Genomic DNA, 17,257 nt, shown 5'->3' with positions numbered 1-17,257 from the left:
ATTAATTTTTTAAAATAATATATTTCAAATGATTTAATTTTTGTTTATTCTTTAACTGAATTTACATTACATATCTTTTTCTCCTTTCAAATTCTATTTCATCTCAAAAGTGGAGTCAGAGGAAGTTTTCTAAATTGTAACTGTAGAATGCTCATGCCCAATGAGTCTAATTTACAAGTAACACAACCTATATTTTCCTGCTAACAATCCAATACATTTGTCATTGAGGGAAAAAAACGTTTGAGGGAGTCTCAGGAAATCACCAGGGCAGGGCAAATAGTGCCAGCCAGGTTGATGGAGGCTGAGATATGGCACCTACCTGCCAGTGCTATGGGGAGAGGTCTCAGCAAAGGAACATGTCCTCTTCCAGCACTTCTGTTTGGGTGAAAGGTACATCTTCAGCTCTCACCCTAAAGCCAGACAATTCAGTTCCTTCCCATATTTCGCTGATGCCCCAGCATTAAAGCTCAGAGCAAGTGAGTCTGAGACTCTGGTTAGGAAAAGAATGGGACAATCCCAAGAGAGGCAAACATGATGGAAGCCTTGAGGCAAACATGATGGAAGCCTTGAGGGGACTGTGTATTTTCAATGCAGGCATCCAACTAGAGGATCCGTTATTAGTCCAACTTTGGAGTAGACTTTCTTACTGCAATTAAGAACTGCTATGTATTAGATAATGGACCAGAGGAAGATGGAAAAGAGCAAATTTGTTACCACTGGAAATAAACCTGTGGAAACTATTGTTTTTGAGTCTGTTATAAAATGTCGAAGTGAGCTGAGCAAGTTGCAAGAAATTTTTTTTTTAGGAATTGTGCAGTAAATTGTGCTGGTGACAGAGGAAGCATTGCCAAAGTGTGTCCTAATATTAGAAATTTAGGTTTGTCAAAAAACCTGCTGACAGTATGGGATGCTGATCAGCTCAGACACCTGAAGTCCTTAATCTCAGTGAAAATAAACTGAGATTTCCCCCTGGCTCACCAAATCCAATTGGAACATTTCTATACTGAAGGTTTTAGTCCTTAGCCAAACAAGAATAACATGGGCATAGGTGTTCTGGTGTGCCACTGGGTGGCTGGTCTTCCAGGAGTCTAACAATCTCCATTTCAGAAAGCCTGGCTATCGTTCTACAGATGGTCAAGTTATTAGACCTTTCCTCTAATCAACTAATTGGTGAAAATCAGCTGTTTCCAATAGCCTATCTGCCCAGATTAGAACAACTAATGCTTTCGGACATTGGGATTTCTTCTCTACATTTCCAAGGTTCTGGGATTGTGTGCAAAACTTCAATGTTCGATACCTTATAGTCAATGACAACTGAATATCACAATGGCCATTTATCAATGAGCCAGATAAATTACACTGTCTGCATGATTTGTCCTGCCTAAGAAACCCTCTGACTGAGGGATGCAGAGTGGAGACCACCTGCCAGCTCATTATCATCAAGATCAGTCAGCTGGAGACCCTGAACAAATGCAAGATTCTTTGCAAGGAGAAGAAAGGCCTGGAACGGAGACGGATTACCAAAAAGCACTTGAAAGTGAATGGAAAAAGGCAGGTGGGCATCAAGATCCAGAAAAAAACAGGCCAAATGAGGAGTTCCTAGCAGCCCATCCCAGATGCCAGTCATTCTGCCTCAAATATGGTGCACCTGAAGATGGGGACTTCAAAACACAACAACCATTTTTGCTCAAAATCCCAGCTACTACACTGAAGATAAAATATCCTAATCATCTTAATCAGAAAATCCTAGAGAAACAACTGTCAGACTACATGATGACTCAAGGTGAAAGGATTGCTGTCACGTTGTCTCAAAGTTCTTGTGTCAGACCTTCTATTGTCCTAGGAAAGTCCCAAAATGCTGGACAGAGAGATTGAACTAGAAAATGACCAACAGTTTTATTCTGTGGAAAATGGAGACTATTAGTGCAATGGTAAAAGCCAATTAATAAACTTCAGAAACTAGACTGTTTACGGTGACTGGGGTTCACTGGAAATAAATGATCTATTGGAACAATTCTACTCCACCCCCCCCCAAAAAAGAGGTTTTATAACTTGGCCTATATTTAGAAAAGGTTGTGTACTTTTCATTGGGAATAGACCATTTCTAGGTTTGTATATAATAGCAACAATAAACACTTTGTACTTACTTAAAAAAATGTTTGAAAATACACTAAAAATCATGTGTTTTTCAATGCCCGTTGTATTATTCAGAGTTCTCCAGAGATGAGAATCAATAGAATCAATATGATATGTGTATGTGTGTGTGCGTGTGTGTGTGTGTGTGTGTGTGTATGGAGAAAAGGAAAGAAAAAGAAATGGAAATCCTATCTAATAAAAGAGAAACATGGTAATTGGCGTACATCCGCTACCCTTCCCATTGGCTAATCAGGGCGATATGCAAATTAACTGCCAGCCAAGATGGCAGACGGCAGCCAGGCAGCTTGAAACTAACATGAGGCTTGCTTGCTTCAGTGACAGAGGAAACCAACGTTCCCCGCCTGCCTTGCCGCCCTCTGAGCTTGCAGTTTGAAACATAGTTACAAATATAGAAGCTAAACAAAACCCCAGGAACCTGCTTTCAGCCCACCCAGATCTCAGAGCTGGAGTTGATACAGTGTTTCGATTATAGAACACAAACAAACCAGATACCTGCTTGCAGCAGCAGAGGCCTCAGAGCTGGAGTCAGAGATAAAGCTGGCCCAGAATAAAAACAAAAAACAAAAAAGGAGCAGTTGGGAGCTTCAGTCACCCACCAGCCTGAAAACAGCCTTCAGCCCCTCACCCAGACTTCAGCCCCTCACCCAGACTGGCCAGGCACCCCAGTGGGGACCCCCACCCTGAAGGGTGTGTGACCAGCTGTAAACAGCCATCATCCCCTCACCCAGGCTGGCCAGGCACCCCAGTGGGGACCCCCACCCTGAAGGGGGTGTGACCAGCTGCAACAGCCATCATCCCCTCATCCAGGCTGGCCAGGCACCCCAGTGGGGACTCCCAACCTGATCCAGGACACCCTTCAGGGCACACCAGCCAGCCCCTACCCATGCACCAGGCCTCTATTCTATATAGTAAAAGGGTAATATGCCTCCCAGCACCAGGATCAGCGGAGCCACGAGGCCTCCTGGCACCGGGATCAGCATGACAGGGAGCAGTGCCCAAACCCCCTGATCGCCCTGTGGCTCTGTGTGTGACAGGGGGCGGGGCCACAACCTCCCTATCTGCCCTGCTCTGTTCGTGACAGGGGAAGGCGCCAACCCCCTGATCAGCCCTGCTCTGTGCCTGATAGGGGGGAGCTCCCCAACCCCCTGATCGCCCTGCGGCTCTGTGTGTGACAGGGGGCGGCACCCCGACCCCCTGATCAGCCCTGCTCTGTGTGTGACAGGGAGCGGCGCCCCAACCCACCCCCACGGGCCCTGCTCTGTGTGTGATGGGGTAGACACATAATCTCCCCATCATCCCTGCCCTGAGTGTGACAGTGGCGGCGTCCCAACCCCCTGATCGGCCCTGCTCTGTGGGTGATAGAGAGCGGCGCCCCAACCCCCTGATCCGCCCTGCTCTGTGTGTGACAGGGGGCGGTGCTCCAACTCCCCTATTGGCCCTACTCTGTGAGTGACAAGGGGGAGCTCCCCAACCCCCTGATTGACCCTGCTCTGTGCGTGACAGGGTATGGAGCCCCAACCTCCCTGATGGGCCCTGCTCTGTGCGTGACAGGGGGCAGCGCCCCAACCCCGATTGGCCCTGCTCTGTGTGTGATGGGGTGGTGCTGCAACCTCCCCATCGACCCTGCCTTGAGTGTGATAGGGGGCGGTGCCCCAACCCCCCAATCGGCCCTACCCTGAGCGTGACTGAGGGTGGCATCGCAACCTCCCGATCCGCCCTGCTCTGTGCATGACAGGGGGTGGCGCCCCAACTCCCCAATCAGCCCTGCTCTGAGCCCGACCAGGGGCTGCACCTAGGGATTGGGCCTGCCCTCTGCCACCCGGGAGCAGCCCTAAGCCAGCAGGTCGTTATCTCCCGAGGGGTCCCAGACTGCGAGAGGGCACAAGCCGGGCTGAGGGACCCCCCCGCCCCCCTGAGTGCACAAATTTTTGTGCATCGGGCCTCTAGTCCTATATAATAAAAGCCTGATATGCAAATTGACTGAATAGTGGAACAACCGGTGGAAGATCGGGGGTAGACGCTCAATGCAGGAGCTGTCCTGAGCCCACAGGCCCCAGGCCAGCCAACGCGGGTGCCAGCGGAGGCCCCCTAATCACCCCGCCCGTTGCCCCACAGATTGGCCCTGATTGCCGGCCAGGTCTAGGGACTCTACCTGTGCATGAATTTCATGCACCGGGCTTCTAGTTTATTATATATGTCATATATAATAGATGATTGATATATCTATAATAAAAAAAGCATAATATGCTAATTAGACCGGACGTCCTTCTGGAGAATCTTCTGGATGAAGCCGCAGTGGAGGGGGCCGTGACAGAAGTGGCCGCCCACAGCAGCGAGGGCCGAGGCCCTAGCACAAATTTCGTGCATTGGGCGTCTAGTATATACATATATACATACACACACATATGTATACACTGAGTGGCCAGATTATTATGACCACCTGACATTTGTAGGCAAATTAGCTATAATTTCGTGCTGAAGTTGCTAGAGGGCCAGACCATTATAAATAGGAAAGCAGGTTGTTTACCACAACAGTAGAAGTGATTTTTTTTTTTCTGAAGATATGGGTAAACAATGTAATTCAACAGCCTTTGAACAGTATATATATATATACTGAGTGGCCAGATTATTATGACCACCCCATCAGTACTTTGTTGGGCCACTTTTTGCCTTCAATACTGCGGCGATTCTTCTTGGCATTGACTCCACGAGATGTTGAAAGGTGATGCGAGGAATCTGACACCATGCCTGATGAATAGCACTGTCCAGTTCTGTGAGATTTGATGGTTGTGGAACCAGCTGCCTGGTGGCTCTTTTAACTTTGTCCCACAAATGCTCAATTGAATTGGGATCTGGTGATTGTGGAGGCCACCCAAGCAAGGTAAAGTCTCCTTCATGTTCTTGAAAGCACTCTTGCACAATATGAGCACTGTGGCATGGAGCATTGTCTTGTTGGAAGAAGCCATCTCCATTGTGATATGCCATCAACATGATAGGATGAACTTGATCAGCAATGATACTTAGGTATGTTGTGCTATTCAGACGTTGTTCCACACGAATTAAAGGGCCCAAATCATGCTAGGAAAACATGCCCCAAACCATAACACTGCCCCCACGAGCTTGAAGGGTTGTACTCATGCATGTGGGGTGCATGCTCTCATGCTGTTTCCGCCAAATTCTCACTCTGCCATCTGCATGATGCAACTGGAAATGTGATTCATCAGACCACATGACTTTTTTCCAATGCTCGACTGTCCAATTCTTGTGTTCCTGTGCAAATTGGAGACGTTTTATCTTGGTAACTGCAGACAGCAAAGGTGTTCGAACAGGCCTTTGGTTTCTATATCCCATACGATGCAGTGTACGGCTAATCTGCCTACAAATGTCAGGTGGTCATAATAATCTGGCCACTCAGTGTATATATACATATACATATACATATACATATACATATACATATACATATACATATACATATACATATACATATACATATATATGGACTTATTATAGAGAATTATCCCATGTCATTATGGAGGTTGGCAAGTCAAAATCTGCACAGCTGTTGCCCCAGAAGCTGCTGTGGAACCAGGAAGAGCCAATGTCCTATTTGGAAGATCATCAGGCAGAAAATTCTTTCCTACTCAGGGCAGAGTTAAGAGTCAGCCTTTTGTTCTATTCAAGCCGTCAACTGATTGGATGAGGCTCACCCTCATCCTGGAGGGCCATCTGCTTTACTCAGTCTAGTAATATAAATGTTAACCTCATCCAAAACCACCCTCACAGAAACATCCACAATAATGTTTGATCAAATATCTAGCACATACACCTCTAACACCCACTGAAGAAAAAAATTAACCATAACACCCACTAAAGAAAAAGAAAGACACCAGAAAAAGGGAAGAAAAATTAGAAATAACTTAAATGTTCATTAATACAGGTCAGTTAAAAGACTAATTCAGCCCCACACTGATATACATAAACCATTAATTTTTAGTGTAGCAGAAGATTATTTAGTATCATGGAAAAGTTTCTTAAATACCATCCAACAGGCTCTGCTATTAGATGAGTGAATTCTTATAGTATCTTGAGATATAATTCATCCAGGCCTAGACATTTAAACCTGTCTAGTGCACTCAGGTACATCAGAGCCAGAAGATAGAATCATATAACTGGAAGGAAACATTGTGGTCATCTCATCCAAATGACCCCTAAGAGTGATTAAAAAAAAATAAAGCAGTGGTTTAGATATATCTAGAATTATTGAAAGAGCCTTGATCCATAGTATTGTAAGCATTTAAATGTCAGACTGAGGTTTGATGCTGACCATCTAAACAAATGGGAAAAGTACAAACCTGTTTTGGCAAAACAATGTTTCATTATTCCTATTTTGTGTTAAAGTCAATATTACACAGAGTATTGTTACTATCAAAGGAAAAGCCAGGCTTGCTTCTGCCTATACCTCAGGATTGCATGGGGAATGACATAAAAATATAGTTGTTGGGACCCATCTCAGACTTACTGATATTATTTCCCTCCCCTTCTGGTGAAAATGCTGATCTAGAGTTTTACTCAAACATTTGATTTTATTTATTTAGACATGCCCAGAGAAAAATGCAAAAAATAGGGAGTTGTACATACAAATTATGATTCAATATAAAGAGCAGGCCTACAATTTCAAAAACAGTGTTTTCACTACTGTTTTCAACCTCTAAAATAAAGCCTATTATCAGAGAAAGTCTAAATAATGCCATTTATGAAGTTAATCACAAAAAAGTAAAACAGCTCGACGGTATAGGTCAGTGGTTGAGCGCTGACCTTGAACCAGGAGGTCATGGTTCAATTCCAGGTTGGGGTACATGCCTGGGTTTCAGGCTTGATCCCTAGTAGGGGCTGTGCAGGAAGCAGCTGGTCAGTGATTCTCTCTCATCATTGATGTTTCTATCTCTCTCTTCCTCTCCTTTCCTCTCTGAAATAAGTAAGTAAAAATATTTTTTTAAAGTAAAACAGTTGAAGTATTGATTTTAACTTCATGTCTGGGACCAGCCTCTCAAAATCCAGTTATTAAATGTATATAATACCTCTATCTGTTAATAATACTTAAAAATTTGAATGCCACTCCTTCTCCATTAGAGTTTAAAGCTATGATATTTTTTAAAATATATTTTATTGATTTTTAAATAAATCAATTACACAGAGTATTGTTACTATCAAAGGAAAAGCCAGGCTTGGTTCTGCCTATGCCTCAGGATTGCATGGGGAATGACATAAAAATATAGTTGTTGGGACCCATCTCAGACTAACTAATATTATTTCCCTCCCCTTCTGGTGAAAATGCTGATCTAGAGTTTTACTCAAACATTTGATTTAGTGCCCACAACCAAGGTACATGCCCTTGACCGGAATCGAACCTGGGACTCTTGAGTCCGCAGGCCGACACTCTATCCACTGAGCCAAACCAGTCAGGGCTAAAGCTCTGATATTAATGACAAATATATTCTTCTTGTACCACTTAGTGTGAACTGCAACAAAGTCTACAGAAATATTAGTTCTTATTACCAGGATGTGACTTTTAATTATGAATATGCTATTCATGAACTAAAAAAGAACCAGCCCCAGCCAGTGTGCTCAGTGGTTAGAGCGCGAGTCCCCACACCAAAGGGTCACAGGTTCGATTCTGCTCAAGGGCAAAAACCTAGGTTGTAGGTTCAATCCCCGGGCCCAACTGGAGCATATGTAGGAGGCAACCAATTAATGTGTCTCTCTCACATCGCTGTTTCTCTCCTCTTTCTCTCCCTCTCTCTTTCTCTCCCTCTTCCCCATCCCTTCCACTCTCTAAAAATCAATGGAAAAAAATATCCTCATTCCTTGGGAGAGGACTAAAAAACAAAACATGATGAGACGAATGCCTATAAAACGCACTAAGATCCTTGGATTAAAAGTACCATGTAGATACAAACTCTAAAGCTATAGCATTATAGATACAGTAATCAACAGAATCAGAAATTTTTTCTTTAGTTTGTCAAAAACATTTACTGAGTTGCATAACCTCTATTGCTAAGGTTGAATTAACCTTTTTTTTCTTTAATTTCTTTATTGGTTAAGATATTACATATGTGTCCTCATCCCCCCCATTAACCCACAACCCCCCCCCCCCCGCCCAACTCATGCTCTCATCCCCCTGTTGTCTGTGTCCATTGGTTGGGCTTATATGAATGCATACAAGTCCTTTGGTTGATCTCTCCGCCTTACCCCCACCCTCCCCTAATTTCCCTCTGAGGTTTGACAGTCTGATAGCTGCTTCTCTGTCTCTGGATCTGTCCCTGTTCATCAGTCTATGTTGTTCATTATACGCCACAAATGAGTGGTATCATGTGGTATTTATCTTTCTCTGACTGGCTTATTTCACTTAGCATAATGCTCTCCAGTTCCATCCATGCTGTTGCAAATGGCAAGAATTCCTTCTTTTGTACCACAGCATAGTATTCCATTCTGTAGATGTACCACAGATTTTTAATCCACTCATCTGCTGATGGGCACTTAGGCTGTTCCCAAATCTTAGCTATGATGAATTGTGCTGCTATGAACATAGGGGTGCATATATCCTTTCTAATTGGTGTTTCTAGCTTCTTGGGATATGTTCCTAGAAGTAGGATCACTGGGTTAAATGGGAGTTCCATTTTTAGTTTTTAGAGGAAACTCCATACTGTTCTCCACAGTGGCTGCACCAGTCTGCATTCCCACCAGCAGTGCAGAAGGGTTCCTTTTTCTCCACATCCTCTCCAACACTTGTTGTTTGTTGATTTGTTGATGATAGCCATTCTGACTGGTGTGAGATGATACTGCATTGTCATTTTGATTTGCATCTCTCGTATAATTAGTGACTTTGAGCATGTTTTCATATGTCTTTCGGCCTTCTGTATGTCCTCTTTCGAAAAGTGTCTATTTAAGGTCCGTTGCCCATTTTTTGATTGGATTGTTTATCTTCCTTCTGTTAAGTTGTATGAGTTCTCTGAAAATGTTGGATATTAAACCCTTATCAGTGATAACATTAGCAAATATGTTCTCCCATGTAGTGGGCTTTCTTGTTGTTTTGTTGATGATTTCCTTTGCTGTGCAAAAGCTTTTTATTTTGATGTAGTCCCATTTTTTAATTTTCTCTTTAGTTTCCATTACCCCAGGAGCAGTATCAGTGAAGAAATTCCTTCAGCATATGTCTGCAATTTCGCTGCCTGTGGATTCCTCTAGTATTTTTATGGTTTCCCATCTTATGTTTAAGTCTTTTATCCACTTTGAGATTATTTTTCTGTATGGTGTAAGTTGGTGGTCTAGTTTCATCTTTTTGCATGTATCTGTCCAATTTTCCCAACACTATTTATTGAAGAGACTGTTTTGACTCCATTGCATGCTCTTGCTTCCTTTGTCAAATATTAATTGGGCATAGTGGTTTGGGTCAATTTCTGGGTTCTCTATTTTATTCCATTGATCTATATGTCCGTTCTTGTGCCAGTACCAAGCTGTTTTAAGAACAGTGGCTTTGTAATACAGCTTGATATCTGGTATTGAGATCCTACCAACTTTGTTCTTCTTTCTCAGGATTGCTGCAGCTATTTGAGGTCTTTTTTTTAATTCCAGATGAATTTTTGAAACGTTCATTCTAGATCTCTGAAATATGCCATTGGTATTTTAATGGGAATTGCATTGAATCTATAGATTGCTTTGGGTAGTATGGACATTTTGATGATGTTGATTCTACCAATCCATGAACACGGTATGTTCTTCCATCGGTTTATGTCTTCCTATATCTCTTTTTTCAGTGTCCTGTAGTTTTTCGCATATAGGTCTTTTACTTCCTTAGTTAAGTTTATTCCTAGGTATCTTAATTTTTTTGGTGCCATGGTAAATGGGATTGTATTTTAGTTTCTCTTCCTGTAAGTTCACTATTGGTATAAAGAAATGCCATAGATTTCTTGCCATTAATTTTGTATCCTGCTACATTGCCAAATTCATTTATTAAGTCTAATAATTTTTGGATAGAGTCTTTAGGGTTTTATATGCACAGTATCATGTCATCTGCAAATAAGGGCAGTTTTACTTCTTCTTTTCCAATTTGGATGCCTTTTATTTCTTCTTCTTGTCTGATCGCAATGGTTAGTACTTCCAGTACTATGTCGAACAGGAGTGGTGAGAGTGGGCATCCCTGTCTTGTTCCTGTTCTTAGGGGATTGATTTTAGTTTTTGACCATTGAGCATGATGTTGGCTGTGGGTTTGTCATATATGGCTTTTATTATGTTGAGGTATGATCCTTCTATTCCTACCTTGCTGAGAGTTTTTATCAAGAAAGGGTGTTGGATTTTGTCAAATGCTTTTTCTGCATCAATTGATATGACTATGTGATTTTTATCTCTCAATTTATTTATGTGATGTATCACATTTATTGATTTGTGGACATTGTACCATCCTTGCATCCCTGGGATAAATCCTACTTGATCATGGTGTATGATCTTTATGATGTATTACTGGATCCAATTTTCTAGAATTTTGTTGAATATTTTGGCATCTATGTTCATGAGGTATATTGGCCTATAATTCTCTTTCATTGTGTTGTCTTTACCTGGTTTTGGTATTAGGGTGATGCTGGCTTCATTGAATGAGCTAGGAAGTGTTCCTTCCTCTTGAATTTTTTGTAGTAGTCTGAGGAGGATAGGTTTTAGTTCTTCCTTAAATGTTTGGTAAAACTCCCCTGTGAAGCCGTCTGGCCCCGGGCTTTTGTTTGTTGGGAGCTTTTTGATGACTGCTTCAATTTCATCCATAGTTATTGGCCTATTGAGATTTTTAGAATCTTCCTGATTGAGTTTTGGAAGGTTGTATTTTTCTAGGAATGTGTCTATTTCCTCCAGGTTGTCTAGTTTGTTGGAGTAGGGTTGTTCATAGTATTTTTTAACAATCCTTTGAATTTCTGTTCGGTCTGTTGTTATTTCACCTCTTTCATTTCTGATTTTATTTATTTGGGTCCTCTCTGCTTCTTGGTGAGTCTGGCTAGAGGTTCATCAATCTTGTTTATCCTTTCAAAGAACCAGCTCTTGGTTTAATTGATCTTTTGTATTGTTGTTTTTTTGTTTTGTTTTTGGTCTCTATGTCATTTATTTCTGCTCTGATCTTTATTATCTCCTTCCTTCTGCTCACTCTGGGCTTTTCTTGTTGCTCTCTTTCAAATTCTTTGAGATGTAGAGTTAGATGATTTACTATCATTTTTTCTTGTTTTTTGAGGTAGGCCTGTAGAGCTATAAACTTCCCTCTCAGGACTGCTTTCATTGTGTCCCATAAGTTTTGGATTGTTGTGTTTTTATTGTCATTACTTTCCAGGATGTTTTTAATTTCTTCTTTGATCTCATTGGTAACCCAATCATTATTTAGTAGCATGCTATTCAGCTTCCAAGTGTTTGAGTTTTTTGGATTTTTTTAATTGTAGTTTATTTCTAATATTACACCATTGTGGTCTGAGAAGATGCTTGGTATGATTTCAATCTTCTTAAATTTGGGGAGACTTTGCTTGTGACCCAATATGTGGTCTATTTTTGAAAATGTCCCATGTGCACTTGAGAAGAACGTATATTCCATGGCTTTGGGGAGAAATGTTTTGAAGATGTCAATTAAGTCCATCTGTTCTAGTGAGTCATTTACGATTGCTGTTTCTTTGCTGATTTTTTGTCTAGAGGATTTATCCAATGATGTCAGTGGTGTGTGTAAGTCCCTTACTATGATTGGATTGTTGTCGATCTCTCCCTTGATATCTTCCAGGAGTTTTTTTATGTATTTGGGTGCTCCTGCATTGGGTGCATATATGTTTATCAGGGTTATATCTTCTTGTTGTATTGATCCCTTTAGTATTATGAAGTGGCCTTCCTTATCTCTTGTTATGGCCTTCACTTTGAGGTCTATTTTGTCCGATATAAGTATTGCTACCCCAGCTTTCTTTTCCTTTCCATTTGCCTGAAAGATATTTTTCCATCCCTTCACTTTCAGTCTGTGTGAGTCCCTTGTTCTGAGGTGGGTCTCATGTAGACAGCATATATATGGGTCACGTCTTTTTATCCATTCAGCCACTCAATGTCTTTTGATTGGAGCATTTAGTCCATTTACGTTTAAAGTTATTAATGAAAGGTACTTGTTTGTAGTAATTTCTATTTTTGTGCCTGTGTTCTTTCTTACCTTCTCATTTCTTCTTTTAACAGCATTCCCTTTAGCATTTCTTGCATTGCTGGTTTGGTTGTGATAAACTCCCTTAGCCTTTTTTTGTCTGTGAAGCTCCTGATTTCCCCTTCAATTTTGATTAATAGTCTTGCTGGATAGAGTATTCTTGGATTCAGTCCTTTGCTTTGCAACACTTTGTATACCTCTTTCCATTCCCTTCTAGCTTGATGTTGTTTCTTTTGAGAAATCATTTGATAATCTGATGGGGGATCCTTTGTAGGTAACTCTCTGTCTCTCTCTTGCAGCCTTTAAGATTCTCTCTTTGTCGTGTACAGTTGCCATTGTTGTTATGACGTGTCTTGGTGTGGGTCTTTTGGCATTCACCTTGCTTGGGACTCTCTGTACTTGTGTAACTTTTTTCTTCCCCATATCTGGGAAGTTTTCTGTCATTATTTGAAGATAGATTTTCTAATCCTTGCTGCTCTTCTTGTCCTTCTGGAAGCCCTATTATGTGTTTGTTACTTTGTTTCTTGTTGTCCCAATGCTCCCTTAGGCTCTCCTCCTGCTTTTTAATTTTTTTCTCCAGTTGCTGTTCAGATTGAGCTTGTTTCTCTACCTTATCTTCTAACTCACTAATTTGGTCCTCTGCTTCTTCTAGTCTACTGTTGAAACCTTCCATGGTGTTTTTGATTGTAGCTGTATCACTTTTCATTTCTTCCTGATTCTTGCATAGGTTGTTGATTTTCTCATCCATCCGGTGAATGAATGGTACAACCATTACTCTGAATTCTTTTTCTGTCGTGTTGCATGCTTCAATTTCACTAATTTCCTTTCTTGGCGACTCCTCATTTTCTTTCCTCTGGGGGTTGTGTCGTCTCCCCATTCTGACTATCACCAGAAGGTTCAAACGTCAAGTTGCGTGGGCCTAGGCCATGTGCAGTGGGAGCTTTGCACCACCCTAGTGTCACTGAAGACCTCTGACACTAAGATGTGTGGCTGTCGTGGGTTGGTGGGAACCAGGCTCACTCAGACTCAGCATTACCAGCACTCAGTGTGGCCTTGTGTGTGCACCTAGAATCAGGGACCCCACCTGCACCGCAATTAAACAGAGACCCCCCTCTTGTGTGTTGAAAATCAGAGCCCCCTAGCATATGCCAGGAGTCAGAATTCCTCAAGAATGCAGTATCAGAGTCTCTGTTGCTTCGCGCAGCCTCGCGCTGAGAATCAGGGTTCCTGTGTGCGCATGCACCAAGAATTGGAGTCACTGGCTCTTGGTGTGAATGCACTGGGAATCAGGGATCCCAGGCGCATGTGATAAGAAACAGAGTCAATTCACTGGTGCTTAGTGCTGCCTCCAGCCTAGAGAATCAGGGTCCCGGTCAGCTTGGGAGACTGGGTTGCACAGTAGCACTATGTTGGCAGGAAGTTCTCTCCTGTGCTGCAGAAAGCAGACTTCAGTGTGTGCTTGCCCAGAATTGAAGTGGCACTGCCACCCTGCATGGGCTTCGGGTTTGGTTGACAGATTGCTTTGCGGGGAACAGATTCCCAGTGTCTGCAAGCTCTCAGGCTCAAATTCCTGTAGCGGCACTGCGCCCGTAAGAAGGGCAGGTCTATCTGTTACTATGGCACTGCCCATGAGCCTGCGGGGAGAGGGATGGGCTCTGTTACTCACAGAAATCTGCCGCCAGGATCTCTGGATTCTTGGTGTCTGTGGCTCTGTAGCTGTGATCCCACGTCTCTGTCCCCAGTGGCTGCAGGGTCCTGGTTTGCATCTGAGACCAGACTGGGTGGTGCTGAGGCCAGGATCCTAGTCCCAAGCAGCTCTGTTTCTGAAGATGGTGTGGTCTCTGTGCCCGCACTGGCCGCCCAGGAGTGGGGCTCCGCCGTCTAAGACTGCCCAGTTTGGCAGCCCCTTGGAAGACCTGCAGAATCTAACTGTTCCTAGCTCATACACATACACACCACACATGTCCACACACTCCTCTATCGCTCCCTCGCTCTCTCACACTCTCTCCCTCCCTACCTTCCTGCCAGTCGCCATCTTCCACTCTCCTCGAATTAACCTTTCTTAAACATAATTCAATCATATATCAATTATGTATCAAAGGTCCCTCCTTTCCATAGTAAACAGCTTCCTATAACTGGCTGCCAAATGTAGACACTTCACAGCCTGGTCTATGCACCAGGGGCCCCAGAACTTTACTTGAAAATCAGTTGGGATCTTCATTTAAAATGCACATCCCTAAGATCAAGTATGTCTGGGATGGGACCAAAACACCCACATTTTTAATGCATACCCCAAGTGACTCTGGGTGGCAACCAGTGAACTCACACCTGGAGGGACTCTTCAGTGCCACATAGTCTTTGCATTGTAGTGGTTTTTTCTGATGGTTCTCATTCCCTTGTCTAGTTTTTCTTAGTGGTTCCCAACCTTGGGTGACCTTTGGGATCACGTGGAAGCCCAACCCTCACAGATTCTGAGTAAACTGAGGGCATTTTAGTAAAGCTCCCAGGTGGTGGTCCAGATTGAGGATCCAGTTGGTGGTTGTCAAACCAACTGTAACGATTTCATCTCCAAGCTTTGAGCACCTGATAAATCAACCCATGACCAGGACCCCACCCCAGAGGACAGGTAGGTCATAGAGGTATGAACTTTCATGATAGGGAAAAGGTGTCCTTTGGACACAAGTTCAGAAAGGATCTTTGGGGACACTGCACTATACTCCTCACTAAAAGAAATATAAGGCCAACCAAATGAGCCTGTGAGCTTTTCCTTGCTTTCAGTCACAGAAAATGGGAATTTCTTACTAGTAAAGGATGGTCTCTCTCCCTTGTGAGAACTGTTCTGCTTTATCTCCAAAGAATAAATCAATAGTTTAAAAGTTAATAAGTAATAAATACTTAATACGTATATTTATATGTTTATTTTTGGCTACTAAAGCAGAGCAGTTCTCATGCAAGAGACGGGCTCCTGTCCTATGTTATTTTCAAAGCAATATAAGCTTTCTGGAAGACATTCAAACAACTCAGAAGTGTATGAAGTAAAAATTTTTAAAAACTCCATCCTCTCATAGACACTCACTATTGTATCCTTCCAGACCTTTCCTAAATACCTACCTACATGTATAGAATTGTTTCTTTACATGGGAACAAATTACACATATTGATATGCAGCTTGCTGTTTGAAAATCAATGCTTTACCATGGACCACCTCCTCTGTCAGAACATGCAGACGTACCTCATTCTTCTTTTAAGGGCTACTTCATTTTCCACAGTATCATCAGACAACAATTTCCTCCTCTTGGTGAATTTTTGGATTGTCAGTCTTATAGACAATGCCACAATGAACATGCTTCAAACTCGATACAGTTTATGTTGGTATCAGTACCCCTCCTTGCACAATTGGGATGTGTGCCAGGAGAAGCAGATGAGCCCTGGAGATGGAGACAGACCTGCCCAGAGTGATGGCTCCTCAGCATAGTTTGTGACATCACAGTTCTCTCTGTGAGCCTTCCCTTGCTTATTTATAATATTCAAATTAAGTCAGTAAACACAGATTGAGGTCCTACTAAGTGCACAGCTCTGTACTAGATGCTAGAATTCAATGGTACATAAGATATGGTCCTTGCCCTCAAGGGACTTGTAATGATGCCATGTCAAGTGCCAATCTAGTAACAGAAACAAAGAGCAGAGGGAGAGTAGAGGCAGGTGTAATTGTCTCACCAGGTCCTGATCTTGACCTACTAACCTTTATTAGTTACACCCTCTTCTCTCTTAGTAGCTGCCTAACTTTCAAGAGATGATCACTCTAGTAACACACCAACCCTTTCTCCTATGAATAATAAGTTGATATGTTGACTATACATGCTAAAAAGCACATGAACATATATTACATACACATGTTTTGTGTCGGGGGGTGTCTAGAAGTGATGGACCAGCTTTATACATGGCTGTCATATCACTCATATTCCCTCTGTGTGGGATTTGTTTTCAAGTGTAACAGGCCTATGTATGGTTCAGTATTCTGTTTCTCTAAGATGATTCCTTATTTGTTTAGGTTAATATATTTATGGCTGTTTCAAGTTTTAAAGATAAATAAAGCTTCAAGATAGTTCATGACCAGACTTTGGTCAAGATGGCAATGTAGGTAAACACAGTACTCAGAACCTCCAACAACCACATCAAAATTACAACAAAATTGGAAAACAAGCATCATGAAGAACTATCTGAAATCTAGCTGAACAGAACTCCTCTAGCTAAGGATATAAAGGAGAAGCCATATTGAGACCTTTAGGGTGGAGATGAGAAATGGGCTGGTTCCACACCCATGTGTGGTGGTTTAAAATTGGGAGGGATAGCCTAGCCAGTGTGGCTCTGTGGTTGAGCATCGACCCATAAATCAGGAGGTCACGATTCAATTCTTGGTCAGGGATCATGCCCAGGGTTCCCAGTTTGATCCCCAGTAGGTGGCATGCAGCAAGCAACCAATCAATGATTCTATCTCATCAGTGGTGTTTCTCTCTCTCTCTCTCTCTCTCTCTCTCTCTCTCTCTCTCTCTCTCTCTCTCCCTCCCTCCCTCCCTCCTCCTCCCTTCCTCCCTCCCTCTTCCTCCCTTCCTCCCTCCCTCCCTCTCCTTTCCTCTCTGAAATCAATAAAAATATATTTTTTAAAAAGAACAAAATTGGGAGGGATATCTTGGCTGTGGAGGTAACCCCTGAGGAGTAAAAGGTCTCAGCCCACATCAGATCCCCCAGCCCAGGATTCCAGGGCAGAGAAGTCCCCAAACAGCTGGCTGTGAAACCAGTGGGAACTATAGGTGAGTGGGACAGAGGACTCCTTGAGTCCCAGACATTCCTCTTGAAGGGCCCAGGCTAGGACTTGCTCAGACTTACTAACTCTGAGCT

At 42.7% G+C, this 17,257-nt stretch overlaps 1 pseudogene; it reads left to right on the top strand.

Moving 5' to 3' along the window:
* Nucleotides 1-308: 308 nt before the first annotated feature.
* Nucleotides 309-1,924, top strand: LOC132226651 (tubulin-specific chaperone E-like; annotated as a pseudogene).
* The last annotated feature ends 15,333 nt before the right edge of the window (nt 1,925-17,257 follow it).

Source organism: Myotis daubentonii, chromosome 2 (genome assembly GCF_963259705.1).
Source record: "Myotis daubentonii chromosome 2, mMyoDau2.1, whole genome shotgun sequence".
Lineage (NCBI taxonomy): Eukaryota > Metazoa > Chordata > Mammalia > Chiroptera > Vespertilionidae > Myotis > Myotis daubentonii.
The sequence above is the reverse complement of the archived record's forward strand: the minus strand, read 5'-3'. Positions and strand labels throughout refer to the sequence as shown.